Genomic DNA, 18,620 nt, shown 5'->3' on the forward strand with positions numbered 1-18,620 from the left:
GTTCCGATGGGACAAAAAACCAAGGTCCCGTGTATACACTGGCATGCACGTAAAAGATCCCTTGGCAGTTGGAAGTTAATATAAAAGTCGGCCATAGTGCCTCATAGCACACTGTATAACTATGCCCGTCTTCATTTCCCTAGTTGGAGCAGAACAGTAGGACGTTAAATCCCATTATATTTTCCATAAAATTCAAAAATTAAAATTAGAATTCTATATAGATCCATTCCAATCAATATTGATGTTGTTTGTATCGTGAAACTATAGGATACTAATATCCAATCTTTAAGACATAATGAACATTTTATAATCAGTACTCAACATTGTTTACTCTATGGAAATATTGGTTTCAAAATGAACAAAGAACTTACATCCCAGAAAATTATGCGGAAATAAGTAATTAAAAACAGCTGGAAAACGAACATACTTGATTAGGAATTACAATAATTATTCATAAAGTGAATTTTTATTTTAAGGTTGCAAAGAACCAATCTAATTAAAACACAGATCCTATTTCGTTTCGTTTTTATTGTTCAAAATTTCGTTTTACTTGTCTTTACTACACTAGGATCTGGAAGAGGTGTTATATTACCGGCGTTTTGGTTGAAGTGAGGGATAAGCCAATGAAATGGTCTGTTACGACGACTTCTTGGCATGCCATGCACGGAACAGTGGTAAACCACTAGAAACGTCAACGCTGATTGATTAATCAATGCCTGATGTCATAGGGTCAAAAGCCGCTAGTACAACCCCTGACATGACCTTCGAGTACAACTTGTCAGATCTTCATGTAGTGTAGGCCATTGAAATACCTGTATTTTAATCAGACTTGCAAAGAACATACACCCTTTAATTTATAAAGTGAATTTCTATTTTAAGGTTGCGAAGAACATACGCCCTTTAATGTTGATTTTAGGTCAAGATGTTTAGATTATGATTAATTCAGCCTGAAGCAAGATGTCAACTACTGGTTTTACTTGTAGGACACCTGAACATCTTAATATCTGACCTCATGACCAGATCAGGTCAAAAGTCATTCATTAACTCTGATATAACTGTTTAATGACACAAAAATATACTCAGTCGATACATCAAATATGGAGAATTATACCTGTAAAATCAGGTAAAATGAACCCAAGAAACAGTCATGAGATCATGATTTTGCTTAAAACAAACTTCTGCCGTAAAGAATACTACCTCAGTGGAAAACTGCCTCTAGCTACAGTGACACTACTGCTCTTATACATTAATAATCGAAACATCCCACATTTGTCAGAGAGAGAGAGAGAGAAATGGGGTTTAACATCCATTTGACACAAACTACATCATTTTCGGACTAACATATGGTTTAATTTTATTTCAATAATTCACTAGTGCATAGGACCTGGAGAAAAATCAGGCAATATGCGACCCTACTCCTTCGTACAACTGGGGAATCAAAACCACGCCACTTGACTCAATGACAGACCTTATGATACAACGCACACGCGCTAACCATTCGCCCATCCAACACACACCCCCCCCCCCCCCCCGCACCGCAGGAACTATCAATTCCAAGGTTAAGGGCCTACATGTAAATATTTTACCTTACCACTTCCAGACATTTCTATTTCCACGTGCGCTTATCAATTAAATAAAACTCAGTTGATTTTGTTTAATAAAATTAAAGATACATTATGGAAGATTAGTCTTGATTATCCATTTTTGGATTAAATCATCAATGAGCACTGAGCAGCAAATACAATTTAAATCCAGTAAAAAATTGACACATACTGTATGTAAGATGACATTGAGAGTTGATCATGGTCTTTTCATGTTAATAAATGTCTAATCAATAATTTAGATAACATTTCAGGTCTAAAAAAAGACCAGCAATAGGCAGATTTAGCTCTTGCGTAATGTATGTTTAAGGAGATATTTTATTTGATCACCAGAAAGCTTCATATCAATATATTCACAGATCCCATAAAAATCTATCCTATAGTTTGTACTAATTACGTAGACTGTAATTGTTTATATATCCATATCAATTCACAACCTTTATATACCATAGCAACACACTCAAATTTACTACTTCTCAAACCTCAAACCTTGAGATATACTTCAACTGATCCCATAGTATCAATTAAAGGTTTTATACTTACAAATGTACGTAGCCTGAAAGTGTTTATCTATCCATGTTATTCAATTCACAACCTTTCTCGTTCTCTATTAAACATTCAGAACATAGCAAAACACTCAAATTTAATACTTTTCAAATCTCAAACCTTGAGATATACTTCAACTGATCCCATACATGTAGCATCAATTAAAGGTTTGTACTTACACAGACCGAAAGTGTTTATCAATCCATATTATTCAATTCACAACCTTTCTCGTTCTCTAATAAACATTTAGAACATATCAAAACACTCAAATCTACAACATGTACTTCTCAAACCTCAAACCTTGAGATATACATCAACTGATCCCATACATGTAGCATCAATTAAAGGTTTGTACTTACATATCCAGAAAGTGTTTATCAATCCATTTTATTCAATTCACAACCTTTCTTGTTCTCTAATAAACATTTAGAACTATGAAAACACTCAAATCTACTACATGTACTTCTCAAACCTCAAACCTCGAGATATACATCAACTGAAGTAACTATTTATAGTCTGCTAATATCATTAATTTTTCTCTATAATGTACGATGTATATATCCACAGGAAACGGAGTTTCTTCTTACAATACTTACATTTTGTCATTCAACTTTATAATATTCTATCTCCATCAAACAGCCTATCCATTTACAAACAAGACAAAAAAGTCACAGACACAATTTTATGATGTTTACATAAATGGGTGTCAATATAAAATGAATTAACTAATTTTTTTTTCGTCTTTTATATAAATATGTGTCGTTCATTTCCCAAACAAGGAGACTATCCCATAACAAATCTATTATTTATGTGACTTTAACAAGACGACTAACCTCCCCGAAAACATTCCAGTCTTTCAAACAATTTGTTAGCTGCTCAGTAAGTGTTTGCCCTGTTGACGACAATCTGTTATAGAATAAGAGATTTCAACAAACTTCATTGGTGTTTACGCAAAAGGGTGTCAATTTAAATTCTTCTTTGTCTGTGTATGGATCAAAAGAGAGAGAGAGAGAGAAATGGGGTTTAACGTCCACTCGACACGAACTAGGTCATTTCAGGACTAACACATGGTGTTTACGCAAAAGGGTGTCAATTTAAATTCTTCTTTTGTCTAGTGTATGGATCAAAAGAGAGAGAGTGAGAGAAATGTGGTTTAATGTCCACTAGACATCAGCTAGGTCATTTCGGGACTAACACATGGTGCAATTCTATTTCAATAATTCGCTTGCGCATAGGGTTCTTCGGCAAGGAGAAAAACTGGAGGTCAATCAATTGACATATTTAGACAAAGACTCAAAACTTATTTGTTCCAATTCCAATTGATGGATCTCTTAATCAAAGAGAGAGAGAGAGATAGAGAGAGAGAGAGAGAGAGAGAGAGAGAGATGGTGTTTAACATTCACTTGACACAAACTAGGTCATTTCAGGACTAACACATGGTTCAATTTTATTTTGATAATTCGCTTGCGTGTAGTGTTTTTTTTAGCAGTGGGAGGAAACCGGAGGACCTGGAGAAAACCCACAAGGGGCAGGCAACCCTACTCCCTGTCACGTACAACCAGGGACTCAAAACCACTCCCGTTGACTCAATGACACTCCAACCCCTCCATGAATCAAGAGAGAAATAATTTAAGCCTTTTCAATTTATGTAAATTTTCTTTTCAAAGTTTGAACAACACCCACCTACAACAACACTTGGATCAATTCATAGGTCAAATGGTCATATAATAATATTGTATTGAATGTGTCATAGAAATATTCCAATAAATTAAATGAATAACTATTGAGACTGACTTGTAAGTCATTAACATTAAACATTAACATTAAAGTATTTATATAGCAACTAAACAACAAATGAATAGTTTCAAAGGCGCATGTATGATTAACAGAGTGGGGTTTGGATGGCCGAATGGTTAGCATGTGCGCGATGTATCATAACGTCTGTCATTGAGTCAACTGGTGTGGTTTCGAATCCCCAGTTGTACGTGGCAAGGAGTAGGGTTGCCTGTCCAACCTCATGGGTTTTCTTCAGGTCGTCTGAGTTCCTCCCACTGCTAGAGACACCAACATGCAAGCGAATTATAGAAATAAAACTGAACTATGTGTTAGTCCCAAAATGACCTAGTTTGTGTTGAGTGGATGTTAAACCCTCCCCCTCTCTCTCAATCTCTCTCTCTTTTCTTTTGAAACTATTTGTGAATCTTTTTTGTTGTCTACAAACAATTTTTGTCTGTGTTGAATATAGGCAAAAAAAATATGAGTGTGTCCGACGGTAATTGTTTACGCATAAGTGTGCTCCAAAAGGTGAACTTTTACAACTTTAAAGTACATGGAAGAATGTACCTAATCTTTAAGTGCATATATACTCTTCAAACAAAAGTAGGGGATATTCAGAAACAATTCAAACCTGTGGAAATGCACTGCTGTTTTTATTAGAGGTAACCAGTGTATGTTAATAACAGACCAATTGCCTACACAGTTCATATAGGCGGCTAATCTGACGGCCCTATTTCACTTGCAAAGAGATACACTGTCAAAAGTGAAAATGGAGGTTTTTGATTTTTGTCTTAATAATGAGTAATTGCTCCACCAATCCTCAGACATTCAGTAATTCGTCGTGGCATGCTCCTAATCAACCGTCCAATCACGATTTTTGGCAATCTGACCCACTCCTCTTGCAGTGCCATGGCCAATTCTTGAAGAGTATATATAACGATTGAGAAACGCAACAATAACATATTACAATTTTTCTGGGAATGAATCACTGAATTTATTACACAAGCACAAGTATTCTCTTTATTACATCTTCATATGTAAATAATATTAATTAAATCAACCTGTCTATAATATCATGTATAAGGTATTGGATGTTAAATTTGTAATAAACAACGGGAACAACAACATGTATCCTCTTTTCGTTATCAAGCACACTGTGGATAAGAGGATACTTGCTGAAACGTTGTGCATACTTGTACATAATACAACCAGCCTTGAAGCACAAACGTGCTTAGAAATAAAACATCTGTGCTTCAAAAATAAAGAAAAAGCATGCTCTCAAAAATTAGTGCCCTGGAAAAGTGTAAGGTATATGTAGCGATGCCTCCTGACCCCGAATGAGTGTTCATCTTGTGGTGGTCAGTTGCACAGATCAGATCAGATCAGCTGGCGCTCCGCATCAGCTCACTAGTCATGTTTTTCAGTACGCTTGATATCCAATCCGCTGCATCCTTGACTGTCATTTCAGTGCATATTCGTATCAACATGCCCCAATTGTCTGAATTTGATGTTCAGCCAGCAGCCCATGACTGTATGAAGAAAGCAGAACGGAGAGACAACCAAGCACCCAAGACAATCAGATTTTATTTTGTACCCTTGTCACTGATATAATTTGGTATGTCATCTTCTTAGTGCTGAGTTTTCATGCGAAAAAAGCTGTGTATAGCTAAATAAACTCCTGTGTAAACTGTGCCAGAATAGTGCCATTTTTCAGCTCTGAATTTTCAAAATTTTATGGGGGAGGCCCCCCAGGACCCCCACCGGCAAACTTCACACCTCCAACGATCACTGGCAGTCAACTTCGGGGACTCAGGATCCGTGCTACAAAAATTTAACCTTATTTTAAGCCCTGACAACCAATGATTGATTCCCATCAAATTTGTGTTCTGTTAAGCATGGAGCCTTTTATAAAAACATAATTTAAAAATATTTATTATTATAAATACAACAAACTATTTATCAAATACAAAATCGTCTGCATCTTAATTTTTTTTTACTAAGAAAAAAGAATTTGCCCGATGGCAGAAATAAATCAATCTTATTGTGATCTAAGTATATTAACAGGTTCACGTTTATGTAGAGTCATCAGATGAACCTCACAATCTTATTGATTACGTACCAGTGTAATTCTTTAGACCCTGGGTTCCCATCCTCGGATGGCTGAATGGTTAGCGTGCGCGCGCTGTATCATAAAGTCTGTCATTGAGTCAACTGGCATGGTTTTGATTCCACGGTTGTACGTGACAAGGAGTAGGGTCACCTGTCCAACCTCGCGGGTTTTCTTTGGGTCCTCCGGTTTCCTCCCACTGCTAAAGACCCCTACGCGCAAGCGATTTATTGAAATAAAATTGAACCGTGCGTTAGTCCCGAAATGACCTAGTTTGTGTCGAGTGGACGTTACCCCCCCTCTCTCTCTCTCTTATTGATTACGTACTAGTGTAATTCTTTAGACCCTGGGTTCCCAACCTCGGGGTCACAAAGCACTTTTTATGGGGTTGTAGCAGACAAATCTGAAACTTTTGATAATATGCTATGTTTTCATGAAAAGCACATAAATCTTGGATCTACATTGTACACACCTCTTGCCACATTGCCAATCATCTTTAATTTCCTCTCTCACGCTCTCGATTTGTTTCCTCAGTCTTTGACTTTGTTCTTCAAGGGTTCGCAATCAGATGATGGTTTCTTGAATGGGGTCGAATGGAACTAACAAATGGTTTGGAACCATTGCTTTCGACATTTTCAGAGGTGTGTCCAGGGAGTTGGGTGGTTCCCTGCTCGCTTTGAACATATTCTTTTTCCTACATCCATCAAAATAGTGTCAAACAAAATGTGTAAAATTCGCAGGTAAACCATCAGAACTCACGCCAAATTTGACGTTGTCTCCACCTGCTGCTCAAATACTGTGCTGTAATGATGCAGGCTTCTTTCAAAACGAAAAAATAATATTTACAAGACAGATATCTACTGTCAAATGTAGTGTTTGAATTTACCACATGGCTGACAGTCACAAAGGTAAACGGTATCTGTATGACTATTAAAGATTAGCTGACATGTTTATCGATGTTTAATAATAATAATTAGCTCACTATAACCATACTGAAAATAGACTGATTTATGATAGCAAGTCAATAATCTACCTATTCACAATAAAATATGTACACCAATAAAATTAGTTAACAGACATTTTGACACTTTTGAGGGGGTTGGGACACTCGGCAAACCTCGGCAAATTCTGTTACTTTACATCTAGTATCGGTTATATGACGGTAAGTGATATGTACCTACGCCAATACAATTGCGATGCGGCACCGGTTTACATATTAGGAAAACTTGCCGCTTTTAAAAAGAAGTTATCAAAATTGTGTCGTTCGAAGCATGTGTAGTATTTTCAGTACAAAGTTGTCCTTGTTTGAAGAAAATCGGATAAACTTGAAAGAAAAACAGCTTCAGACTTTGACATATTTGTATGATAAAAACATTCTTCAAAGGCATCGTCAAGAGCAACGCCGTTGGTAATCATTGATCCAGGAACTTGAAAGTAGTTCCAATGGCGGACTTCTTCATACAGCCGAGGCTAGATGTAGGGTACTGGAATCTGCTGAGGTTTGCCGAGTGGGGGATGGGATGGCCTAGTGGTCTAGAGTGTCATGCTTCACGCTTTCCCCTTGTCAGTGATGCAGGACGGAGGGCCTGACAAGGACAGCTGTCTAGTCCTTCGGATGAGACGAAAAACCGAGGTCCCGTGTAAATATTGGAATGCACGTAAAAGATCCCTTGGCAGTTGGAATTCGATATAAGAGTAGGCGATAGTGCCGCTGCCCGGTCAAAATTTCCCTCGTAGCACACTGTATGGTGTATGCCCGTCTTCATTAGCCCAGTATAGGAGCAGAACAGTAGGACGTTAAACCCCATTTCATTTCATTTCATTTCTATTGCTGGCCGGTCAACTCTGGCTTGTGGTGAGGATTACAAAAGTTTTCTAATATCTCTGTAAAAGATGACTACCTTTAACACGTGACGTCTCAACACGCGGCGTCAATCATTGGCTCAATGGTGCGTGCATTGTTTACATAAAACGTTACTAGTTCGGGCGGAATGTAGTCTTTTACTCATATTAATACCCATTTACACTAAATAGGAAATAATTTTTACCTACAAATATGTCAAACGCCATTATTTATTTTTCTAATAATAAAATTTTTTTTTTAGAATTTAATTTGTCGGAGGACAAAAAGTTAATATTTGTGGCTCATTAAGTCACATTGATGTCATGCTTATCAGTGATTGTCGCGGCCTAGGGAATATATTCACTGCTGATCAGTGTGGGAACATAGATACAATCTTTCAGAAACACCTTACATGTATACCACTTCTTAGTTATTTGGTCAGATCATACAGCTCACAACTTCTGTCCTGCTTTCGTATTTTAATGTCCAATGTGCAGCTGTTCATTGTATATTTACGGAGCCACAGTGCCTAAGTCAGTAAGACGCTGGCTCTATAGTCTGGAAGTTGCATGTTCAATCCCTGTATTGGCCGAGAAAGTTCAGCAGGATTTTCCAACGTGGTTTCCCCTTGTCAGTGGTGCAGAGCAGAGGGCCTGACAGAGGGCCTGATGGAACAAAAAAAACATAGGTCCCGTGTATACATGGGTGTGCACGTAAAAGATCCCTTGGCAGTTGGAATTTGATATTGACAGTTGGACAAAATAGCACACTGTATGGCATATGTCCGTCTTCATTAGCCCAGTTGGAGCACAGTAGTATTAAATTAAACCCCATTTCATTTCATTTCATTTCATTTTTGTATATTCATGAAACGTAAATAATCTACAAATATAACTAGTTGATGGATATGACCATCCCCTAAAATCAATACATCAAGTCATTATTCTACTATTCCTTTACAATCTCTGGACTCGTTTAACTTGTTTCAGCACGCAACATTACAACCAAATAACTTAATATTCTTCTATTACATTCAGATTAACTCAATAAAAAACCTGTCTTCATTAGCCTAGTCATTGCAGAACAGTAGGACGTTAAACCCCATTTCATTTCATTGCTCAGTAGTAAAATATATGTGGTGACCTACGTGTAATTTGTAATAAAATGTTTAATTAATTGGTCTACCTGGTTTTAACTCTATTCATGTTGACCTGTATCTGTAATATGACTCAATACTCAACTATTTTATTCAACAGATATTTGTCACCGATACCTGGTCTGACTATATACAGTTATACTGTGTCTCTACTAGATTCCAGCTCTAGTTAAAATAGCCAAGTCTCTATTCAATATCATCCACAGTCTTCCACATTACAAACACGACTTATTGGTCAATTTAAACCAACATTGATGTGAAAAGATTGGTTTCTGATATCCAAAAATTAAGACAAAATGAACATTTCAGAATGCTATCAAGTGCCATTTGTAAATGAAGCAACTTGATGAACGAGGCTAAACACATCTATACTACCAGCGTAGACTGGAATAACAAGACACCAAAGACTGTCATTCAAGTTGGACTCTTCGCATATTAGAAATTACAGTATAAAAACAGAAACGATTGAAAGTAAATCAGTTTATATACATTCATATTACATTATTATATGTGTTGCAACCCATTTGTGTCCATTTCTATGTGCCAAGTGGGGTTGGATGGACAAATGGTTAACACAGTGTGTTACTCCCACTGCTAAAGACCCCTATGCACAAGCGAATTATTGAAATAAAATTGAATCTTTTCTTAGTCCTGAAATGACCTAGTTTGTGTCACATGGACGTTAAACCCCATATCTTTTTCTTTCATATTGTTACATAACTGTTATACATGTAAGCCTCTTCTATCCAGTGATTAGTTTTAGATCTTATTGTAGATATTGTAAATGTGTAGTAAGCACCTGATGATGTAAGTGATATATATTTATATATGGCTAGCGCATTGTATCATAAGGTCTGTCACTGAGTCAACTGGCATGGTTTCGATTCCCCTGTTGTAGGTGACAAGGAGTAGGGTCGCCTGTCCAACCTTATGGGTTTTCTCCGGGTCATCTGGTTTCCTCCCACTGCTAAAGACCCTTAGTGTTAGTCTCTCTCTCTCTCTCTCTCTCTCTGTCTCTCTCTCTCTGTGTGAACTGTGTTGAGTTTCACCAGAAAGCCTTGACATATAAGAAGCTTATTTTACTAAACAACATTAAGTAGCATTTATTGATATTAATGTTGATAAGTGCTCATGATAATAATAGCCTGGACGATCAAACAATCTGTCAGTGATAAGATATCTAATCTATCAGGATATCTATCAGGAGATTAATGTCCTACTGTTCTACAATATAAATACAATCAGGATAATAGATATACAATCTCAAATCAGATTTCACTTCTACATATCATACAATCAGATTTCACTTTCACCAATCATACAATCACACTTCACTTTCACCAATCATACAGTCATACCTGACTTTAACAAATCATACAATCATATCTGACTTCACAATCGCACTTCACTTTTATAAATAATACAATCATACCTGACTTTTATAAATCATACAATGCTTTTCAAAATATCATAGTGAATGAATCTGTTAGCCACTTGACCCCACCCAAAGGTGAAATGGGGTTTAACGTGATGTTTTTTTGTTACCAGCCAGGATAATAAAGATGGGCATACACAGTATGCTATTAGGGTAATTATGGGTACAGGAAGAATAGCCCTAGGGGACGAATAGTCCTAGGGGATGAATTGTCCCAGGTGAATTGTCTAGGGACGAGTTGTTAGGCGATGAATTGACCTCAGAGACGAATTGTACCGGATTAAATTGAACTCCGAGACGAGTTGTCCCAGGAAAAATTGTCCTCGGGGACCAATTGTCTGGGGATGAATTGTCCCAGCATGGAAATTTTGTCTGGACAACAGTGTTTTAGCCTACTCATCCTTGAATTCGAACTGTCAACATGTAAACAGGACATTGTTCTTTTTGTCCCAAACGGAGTAGGCACATTTTTTCCCATTTAACCCTTGTCCTGCACCACTGACAATGGGAAACCACCCTAAAAAATCGAGAGGAACTTGCCTGATCAATTTGGAACATGATCTTTATTTATTCCTACTGTTCTGCATCGACTGGGATAATGAAGATGGGGATCACGTGGCTAAGTGGGTAAGATGCTGGCTCGCTAGCCTGGAGGTCGGTTGTTCGATCCCTGCATTGGCCGAGAAAGTTCATTCAGATTTCCCGGCGTGGTTCCCCTTGTCAGTGATGCAGGATGGAGGGCCTGACAAGAACAGCTTTCTAGTCGTTCGGATGGGACGAAAAACCGTGGTCCCATGTACACATTGGCGCGCACGTAAAAGATCCCTTCGCAGTTGGAATTCGATGTAAGAGTAGGCCGTAGCGCCACTGCCCGGGCAAAATTTCCCTCATAGCAAACTGTATGGCGTATGCCCGTCTTCATTAGCCCAGGTTAGGAGCAGAACAGTAGGACGTTAAACCCCATTTCATTTCATTTCATTTCAAAATGAAATACAGTGTGCTATGGGAGGACTTTTTCCCGGACAGCGGCACTACAGCCTACTGTCAATTCGAATTTCAACTATCAAGGGTTCCTTTACATGCACACCAGTGAGTTCACAGGACCTTTGTTTTCCATCCTGTCCGAACATCTATACATTGTCCTTTACCAGGTCCTGTGTCCTTACACCACTGATGAGGGGGAACCACCCCAAAAAATCCCGATGAACTTTCTCGGCCAACACTGGGATCGAACACTGAACATCCAGGTATAGCGAACCAACATCTTACTTACCGAGCAATCATGGCTTCCTATAGAAGACAGAGTTTTATTACACCTCAAATGATGAAGCTGTTGGTGGGCGTATGTTACTTTCCCTGGAAAGCTATGCTTTAAATTTTAAAAAAACCCAAGATAATTCTAAACTCCTTTCAGTGTTTCGTTTGATTAGACCTTCTCCCACTCGACACTGCCGTAATGAAAGCAAATTTCTGTTCAAAATTATGACTGGTCACTAGTCCGATTAACAACCAATACCTAACTGCATAACAACATCATTTGGGTTTAAACAGAGCTCCAAATTTGTTTACATGACATTACGTCATGACTCACGAAATTTATTACCCCCAATTAACCAGTGCATAGCAGAATATTGCAGAAAAACTAATTGCGTGACAAACAAGGCTATCAAAAACGGCTACAATGTAAACAAAACTTTCACCCTTTTTAATACCTTAAATCACTGTCCAAAGTTTTAGGGAAGACCCCAGCTTAAATTAAGGGCTGTCATGTTGCTCTACATGTACTTAGGAGAGGGATTTCTCAGGCCATTGCGTCAGGAATATGGATAATTCTCCACATAACTCAGCTTGTTTTAGTTTAGCACAAAACTAACACCAATCTGTACAATCTTCCATGTTTGAAATTCCTTGAAGTTTTTGTCTTAAAATGTAAAAACTTTGAGATCTATTTGCAAACATTAGTTAAATATTGTAAATACTGTGTCTGACTTCATGGACATCGCTTAAACATACATTATGCAAGAGCAAAATCTGCCTATTTCAGGTCTTTTTTTAGCCCTGAAATGTTATCTAAATTATTACTTAGACATTCATTAACATGAAAAGACCTTAATCAACTCTCGATATTTACTGGATTAGGATCCGATTTGCTGCTCAACTCTCATTCATGATTGAATTAAGAAATGGATAATCGAGACTATGTATTTTATTGTACCGACTTTAGTAATGATGATTGAGGCTAGGCCCAAAATTTAATCGCTAAATTCTTGGTTCAGAGTGGATCAATTTGATTGAAATTTTCACCTAATTCCCTTTATATTATCTAGTTTTTAACTATTATAGTGAGAACTGCCAGCTCTTTATCTAATCTCCTATAATGTATCCTTAATCATTAACTGGCTTATTTTAATTATAGACGCCAAAACTTTCTAAATCTCAATATGATTGATTCAAATCTTTTTAAATAATTACTAACGCTAAATTTTTCTTAAATACCGAGATACCACCCAGAGCTATGTAAATTCTTGTGTTAAATAAAACTGCATCTAACTGTCAAAATGGAGATGGAGTGGAAGAAGTGGAAGGAAATTGACTCTAAATACTGTCAGATACAAACCACCCCAGCCTCATCAATAAAATCCTTTACCACTTGTTACATGTAAATATTGATTACTCCAGAACCTTGAAGAAAATTAGAGAAAAGTGATATATTAATACCCGTATGTCCCTGGATATAATGAAACTGCAGATTCTTAGATTCAAACCACTCAAAATATATGAATAGCTTTCAGTATTACAGAGAGAGAGAGAGAGAGAGAGAGAAAGAGAGGGCGGGTAACCTGGACTCTACACCAACTATGTCATTCGGCATTAACATATGGTTCAATTTCATTTCAATAATTCGCTTTTGCGTAGTGGTCTTTAGCAGTGGGAGGAAACCGGAGGACCTGGAGAAAACCCACGAGGTTGGACAGGCGACCACACACCTTGTCATGTACATGTACAACCGGGGAATCGAAACCACGCCAGTTGACTCAATGACAGATCTTATGATACAATGCGTACATGCTAACCATTCAGCCATCCAACCCCCTAGTATTATAGAAAGATTTGGCGTGCGTCACAGCTGCGCACATGATCGAGTGGTTTTGTGTGGTCTAAGAAGTCCTGGTCAGGGCGGTTTCAAGCGGTCTCAGTACTAAAGGGTTAACTGAAACCAATCGATTTTTGGAACAGAAACTGGGCCCTTATGCACGAAAACTTAAACTAAGTTACAACCGAAATTTTAAGAAATACTGCAACTTCATTGGATATATGCAAATTGATTTTACTGGTCAGCCAATCGAATTGCAGTATTTCTTAAAATTTTGATTGTATCTTAGTTCAAGTTTTCGTGAATAAGGGCCCAGGTCAGGGCGGTTTCAAGCGGTCTCAGTACTAAAGGGTTAACTGAAAGCAACCGATTTTGGAACAGAAACTGAGCCCCAACTGCTACTTATCTTTTGGGGCGACGCTCTGCGAAAAAAAACAACCTACGATCGACATGAAAACTGGTATGTTCCCTAGACAATTGTGCATCGATTAACAGACTTTGATTTTTGAAATAATGTCAAAATTCCTTGGCGGGTTGCTGGTCCATAGTACATTTGTGTTAACGTTTCTATTAGAGAATGTGCAAAATTTCAAAGGTCCACAAAACCTCTAAATTCATAACACAATGCAGATCTTTGCTTCCCCTTCACTTAACCCCTGCCAGACACACATACACTACATGTAACTTTCAAATTTTGTGGTAATTGTTTTGTAAATCCTGGGTCTATCTTTTGTTTTAAAATATTCCTAATACATAACACAACACAATTACCACAAGTTACTTTAAAAGTTTATTTCTGGCGACAGTTTCAACAAGGGCTCTCTTGTCTTTATCATGCAAAGAATGACAACCATAGTACAATGAACATACATGTATATATACACAACATGGAACAACGAGGGATAATCTTAATACATGTCTATATACACGAAATGGAACAATGGAAACATTAATATACAACAAGGGATAATCTTAATGCACGTCGCATCATTCCAATCTGGAACAACATGACCCAGGGACTCAGATTTTCAATCTGAATAAACACACATTAAGCAAGAGCTAAATCTGCCGATTTAGGCCTGAAATGTTATGTCAACTAATAATTAGAACTTATTCAACTCTCGATGGCATCGGATACTCAAGATTTTAACTAGATTAGAATGGTTTGCCAATTTTGCACAATTTGAATAAATAGTTTAAACATATATTATTCAAGAGCTAAATCTGCCTATTGCAGGTCTTTCTTTAGGCCTGAAATGTAATGTAAACTATTAATTAGACATTTATTAATAAGAAAAGACCTTAATCAACTCTCGATGTCATCTTATGTGTCGGATTTTCAACGCTCATTGATGATTTAATCCAAAAATGGATAATCAAGACTACGTTTTTTTTTTATCGTACCGACTTTAGTAATGATGATCTCGGCTAGGCCTAAAATTCGAACGCTAATACATGTATCTCGGTTTAGTGTGGAGCAATTTGACTGATATTTTCAGCATATATTATCTAGTTTTTAACTATTATAGTGAGAACTGCCAGTTTTTTATCTAATCTTCCATAATGCCCTTTTAAAATACAGATCTATATTTTGTTTCGATTTTTTATACTTTTAATGGCCTATGCTACATGAAGATCTGACCAGTTGTAGTGGAAGGTCGCATCAGAAGTCATGAGAGTGGCTTTTGACCCTACGATGTCAGACTCAGACACTTGATTAACCAATCAGCATTGTTGTTTCTAGTGGGTTACCCACAGTTCCATGCACCTCATGCCAAAAACTCGCCATAACAGACTGTTTCATTGGCTAATCCCTCACATTATCCAGAACGTGGGTTGTATATAACTCTTCTAGATCCTACAGTAGTGTAGTAAAGACAAGTAAAACAAAATTTGAACAACAAAAAACAAAACGAAATAGGATTTGTGTTTTAATAAAACGAAATTTTGAACAATAAGAAATGAAACGAATTAGGATCTGTGTTTTAATCAGATTGACTGCATGGTGTATGGTTGTCTTTGTTAAAGTTTTTACGTTTGCTAACATAGTTATAGTAATAACTTACAATATATTAGTAATGTTATTATCGGCATCTATCTCGGGGGTCATAAATGCCCGAATGGTTACCACTTGCGCGCTGTATCATAAGGTCTGTCATTGGGTCAACTGGCGTGGTTTCGATTCTCCAGTTGTACGTGACAAGGAGGTAGGGTCACCTGTCCAACCTCATGGGTTTTCTCTGGGTCTTCCGGTTTCCTCCCACTGCTAAAGACCCTACATGTACGTGCAAGCGAATTATTGAAATAAAATTGAATAATATGTTAGTCCCAAAATGACCTAGTTTGTGTCGAGTGGACATTAAACCCCATTTCTCTCTCTCTGTTCTTCATTAGTCCGAGTCTGTGCAAAACAGTAGGACATTAAACCCTATTTTATGTAGTGATTCTCAAACCAATATTGGAAATCAATAGATGTAGATATACTAATGACCTACTTCTGGATATAGATATACGCTACTATATTTACAGCCTATCTAATTATATAATACTACTATAAATCAGTCAATACGCGTAGGTAATTTATAACATACAGGTATATGGTATATGTAATAGTATAAACCATACTTAAAGGGGCATTATGGAAGATTAGCTAAAAATCTAGCAGTTTGCACTATAATACTGTAGTTTAAAACTGGATAATGTAAAGGAAATATGCTGAAAATTTCAGTCAAATTACCCCACTGTTTGAATTTTAGGCCTAGCCTCAATCATCATTAAATCATCAATGAGCATTGAGCAGCAGATCGGATTCCATCCAGTGAAAATCGAAAATGTAAGATGGCATCGAGTGTTGATTAGGATCTTTTCATGTTAATAAATGATCAATTAATAGTTTATTTAACATTTCAGGCCCAAAGAAAGACCTGCAATAGGCAGATTTAATTCTTGCAGAAGGAGTTCGGTCATCTGCATAAACTCTCAAGTTTTTTCTGAGCTACTCATTTTCACCCCCCACTGCTAAATACTCTGGATGAGCTGCTGCATGACTATATTTGAAATATGTAAAAGTCTGCTAATGGCTTATTTTTGTGCTGAATTGACGTAATACTGTGGCGCTCTCTATCTTGCTTCCTATTGAGAAAATTCTTGAAAATCACTTTCATTGTCATAAAACCCTGTGTGACATTCTAAGCTGATTCGACTAAGTATGTAAAGGATTATATATTTAATCTAAATAGACCAATCAGGGATAAGGAGAGAAAATGGTTAGGGCTTAGCGGGACTTAATATTGATGACAATAGAATTAGAATGAATACAGACTATTAAACTTGTAAAGCAGTCAAAAAATTGTTGAGAGAAAGTCGAAACAAGTGGTCATATCGTTTAAAGAAATATTTTCTTTGATCGTAATCCCGTTAAATGGTCTGTCAATATAACAATAACTATCCTAGAAAATCAACAAACAGACTGATATATCTCCGTCCTGAGTCATGTTATTATATTTCTGAGATAGATGCCGGAGAGGGAAATGGAGTTTAATAGACCTTATACAACGTGCATACGCTAACCATTCGGAAATTCACCTCCCCCCCCCCCCCAAATGAAGATGGGCAGTGTACTATGAGTATTGAGGGAAACCTCATGGGCTCATCCCTTAAAATCAAATTGTGTCCTCAAGTTTTTGTTGTAGTTTTGTGTTCTGTGTGTAGTACGGTCCTCCTGCAGTTACTATTAGAAAGCTAAAATAATTCATCATCATCAATCAGTCTTTCATCATACTAAATTTTGAATTTGAATTTGAATATTAATTTAGAAATTCTAACAGTTTAAGTGCTGGTACTTGCAATATTCTTAAATAACATTGATACTACATCTTGAATTTACAGTGAATAAACTTATTTTCCTTGGCAACTAATTTGAGAAATGTGGAGGTTTGTAAGATATAAAGAAATTTGCACATGACCATAATAGTATATTTTAACTCTGGACGTGGATGGGTTTTTTTTTAGAAATAAACAAAAAGATTGCTACTTTAAAATCGATATTAAAGTAACTTATGCCCCCATCTACCCCCCAAAGCCTTCCATAAGTCCTTTATCTTCCAGAGATCTATGCTATAAAGGGTATTGGGTTGTCTCCAGATATCTATGCTATAAGGGGGATTGGGTGGTCTAGTGGTTTAACGCATGCACTTGAAATCACAAGGACTGTCATTGAGTCAAGTGGCGTTGTTTTGATTAGCTGGTTGTACGTGACAAGGTGTAGGATCACTTGTCCATCCTCATTTGTTTTCTCTGGGTCGCCTGGCTTTCTCCCACTGCTAAAGACCCCAATGTGCAAAAATATAAAATTAAAACATATGTTAGGCCCAAAATGACCTAGTTTGTGTGGACATTAAACTCTCTCTCTCTTTCTCTCTCTCGGACATCTTTATACTAATATAAATTATGTTACCTAGAGACCTATACATCAATCAAACACATGACAGATGTCAATCATTTCATCATCTACTGTCATTTTTATTAACAATTTCAACATCTTGCAATGGATATCAATGACAGTAACCTGGACCCCAATATCATAAAATTGTAATTTTACTCAGACTTCAATAAGGCCCGTAGCTACATATAAGGGGGCCTGAGATATATTTTACAGTCCTATAAGCCCCTCCTCCTCCTCCCCAACTTCTAGTGTTTTTTCCATGCCCCCGCAACTTGCTTGTTTATTCCCCGCTCCCCTCCCCTCCAGCCACCCCTATATGTACATATAGGTTCGGAATTCAATAGCTTGCAGCCATTTCACACAATTCATGTATGTTTATAAAAAAAAATATTTAATTCAGCTTTTTCCTTCCTATTGCCATTGGCATACGTGCATTATGTCAACCCAGATAAAATTCTGTATTGATGAAATTCTATTTTAAGCATAACAAGCATCTGTTAAAAAAATAGACATGTTTACCTATAGAATAATGTTGATTATCATGAAGGTATTCAATCAATTTAATGGAATGTAACAATATATTTGTTGAATCTTTACAACTTTTACAACTTCTTTATT

The 18,620-nt window shown here is 36.9% G+C and overlaps 1 protein-coding gene across 10 annotated transcripts in view; it reads right to left on the reverse strand.

Annotated features, from left to right (window-relative positions):
* The window catches only part of LOC126812099 (rab11 family-interacting protein 4A), an 82,362-nt gene that overhangs the window by 46,316 nt on the left and 17,426 nt on the right, over positions 1–18,620 (reverse strand). Inside the window, exon 1 of one of the 10 annotated variants that reach the window (XR_008785938.1) lies at positions 2,507–2,525. The exons of the other annotated variants lie outside the window; for them this stretch is intronic. The gene's annotated coding sequence lies outside the window, so the exon portion shown is untranslated. Of the gene's footprint in view, positions 1–2,506; positions 2,526–18,620 lie in introns of those variants that run through there. 10 annotated transcript variants of the gene reach the window in all.

This window comes from Patella vulgata, chromosome 2, assembly GCF_932274485.2.
Source record: "Patella vulgata chromosome 2, xgPatVulg1.2, whole genome shotgun sequence".
Taxonomy (NCBI): domain Eukaryota; kingdom Metazoa; phylum Mollusca; class Gastropoda; family Patellidae; genus Patella; species Patella vulgata.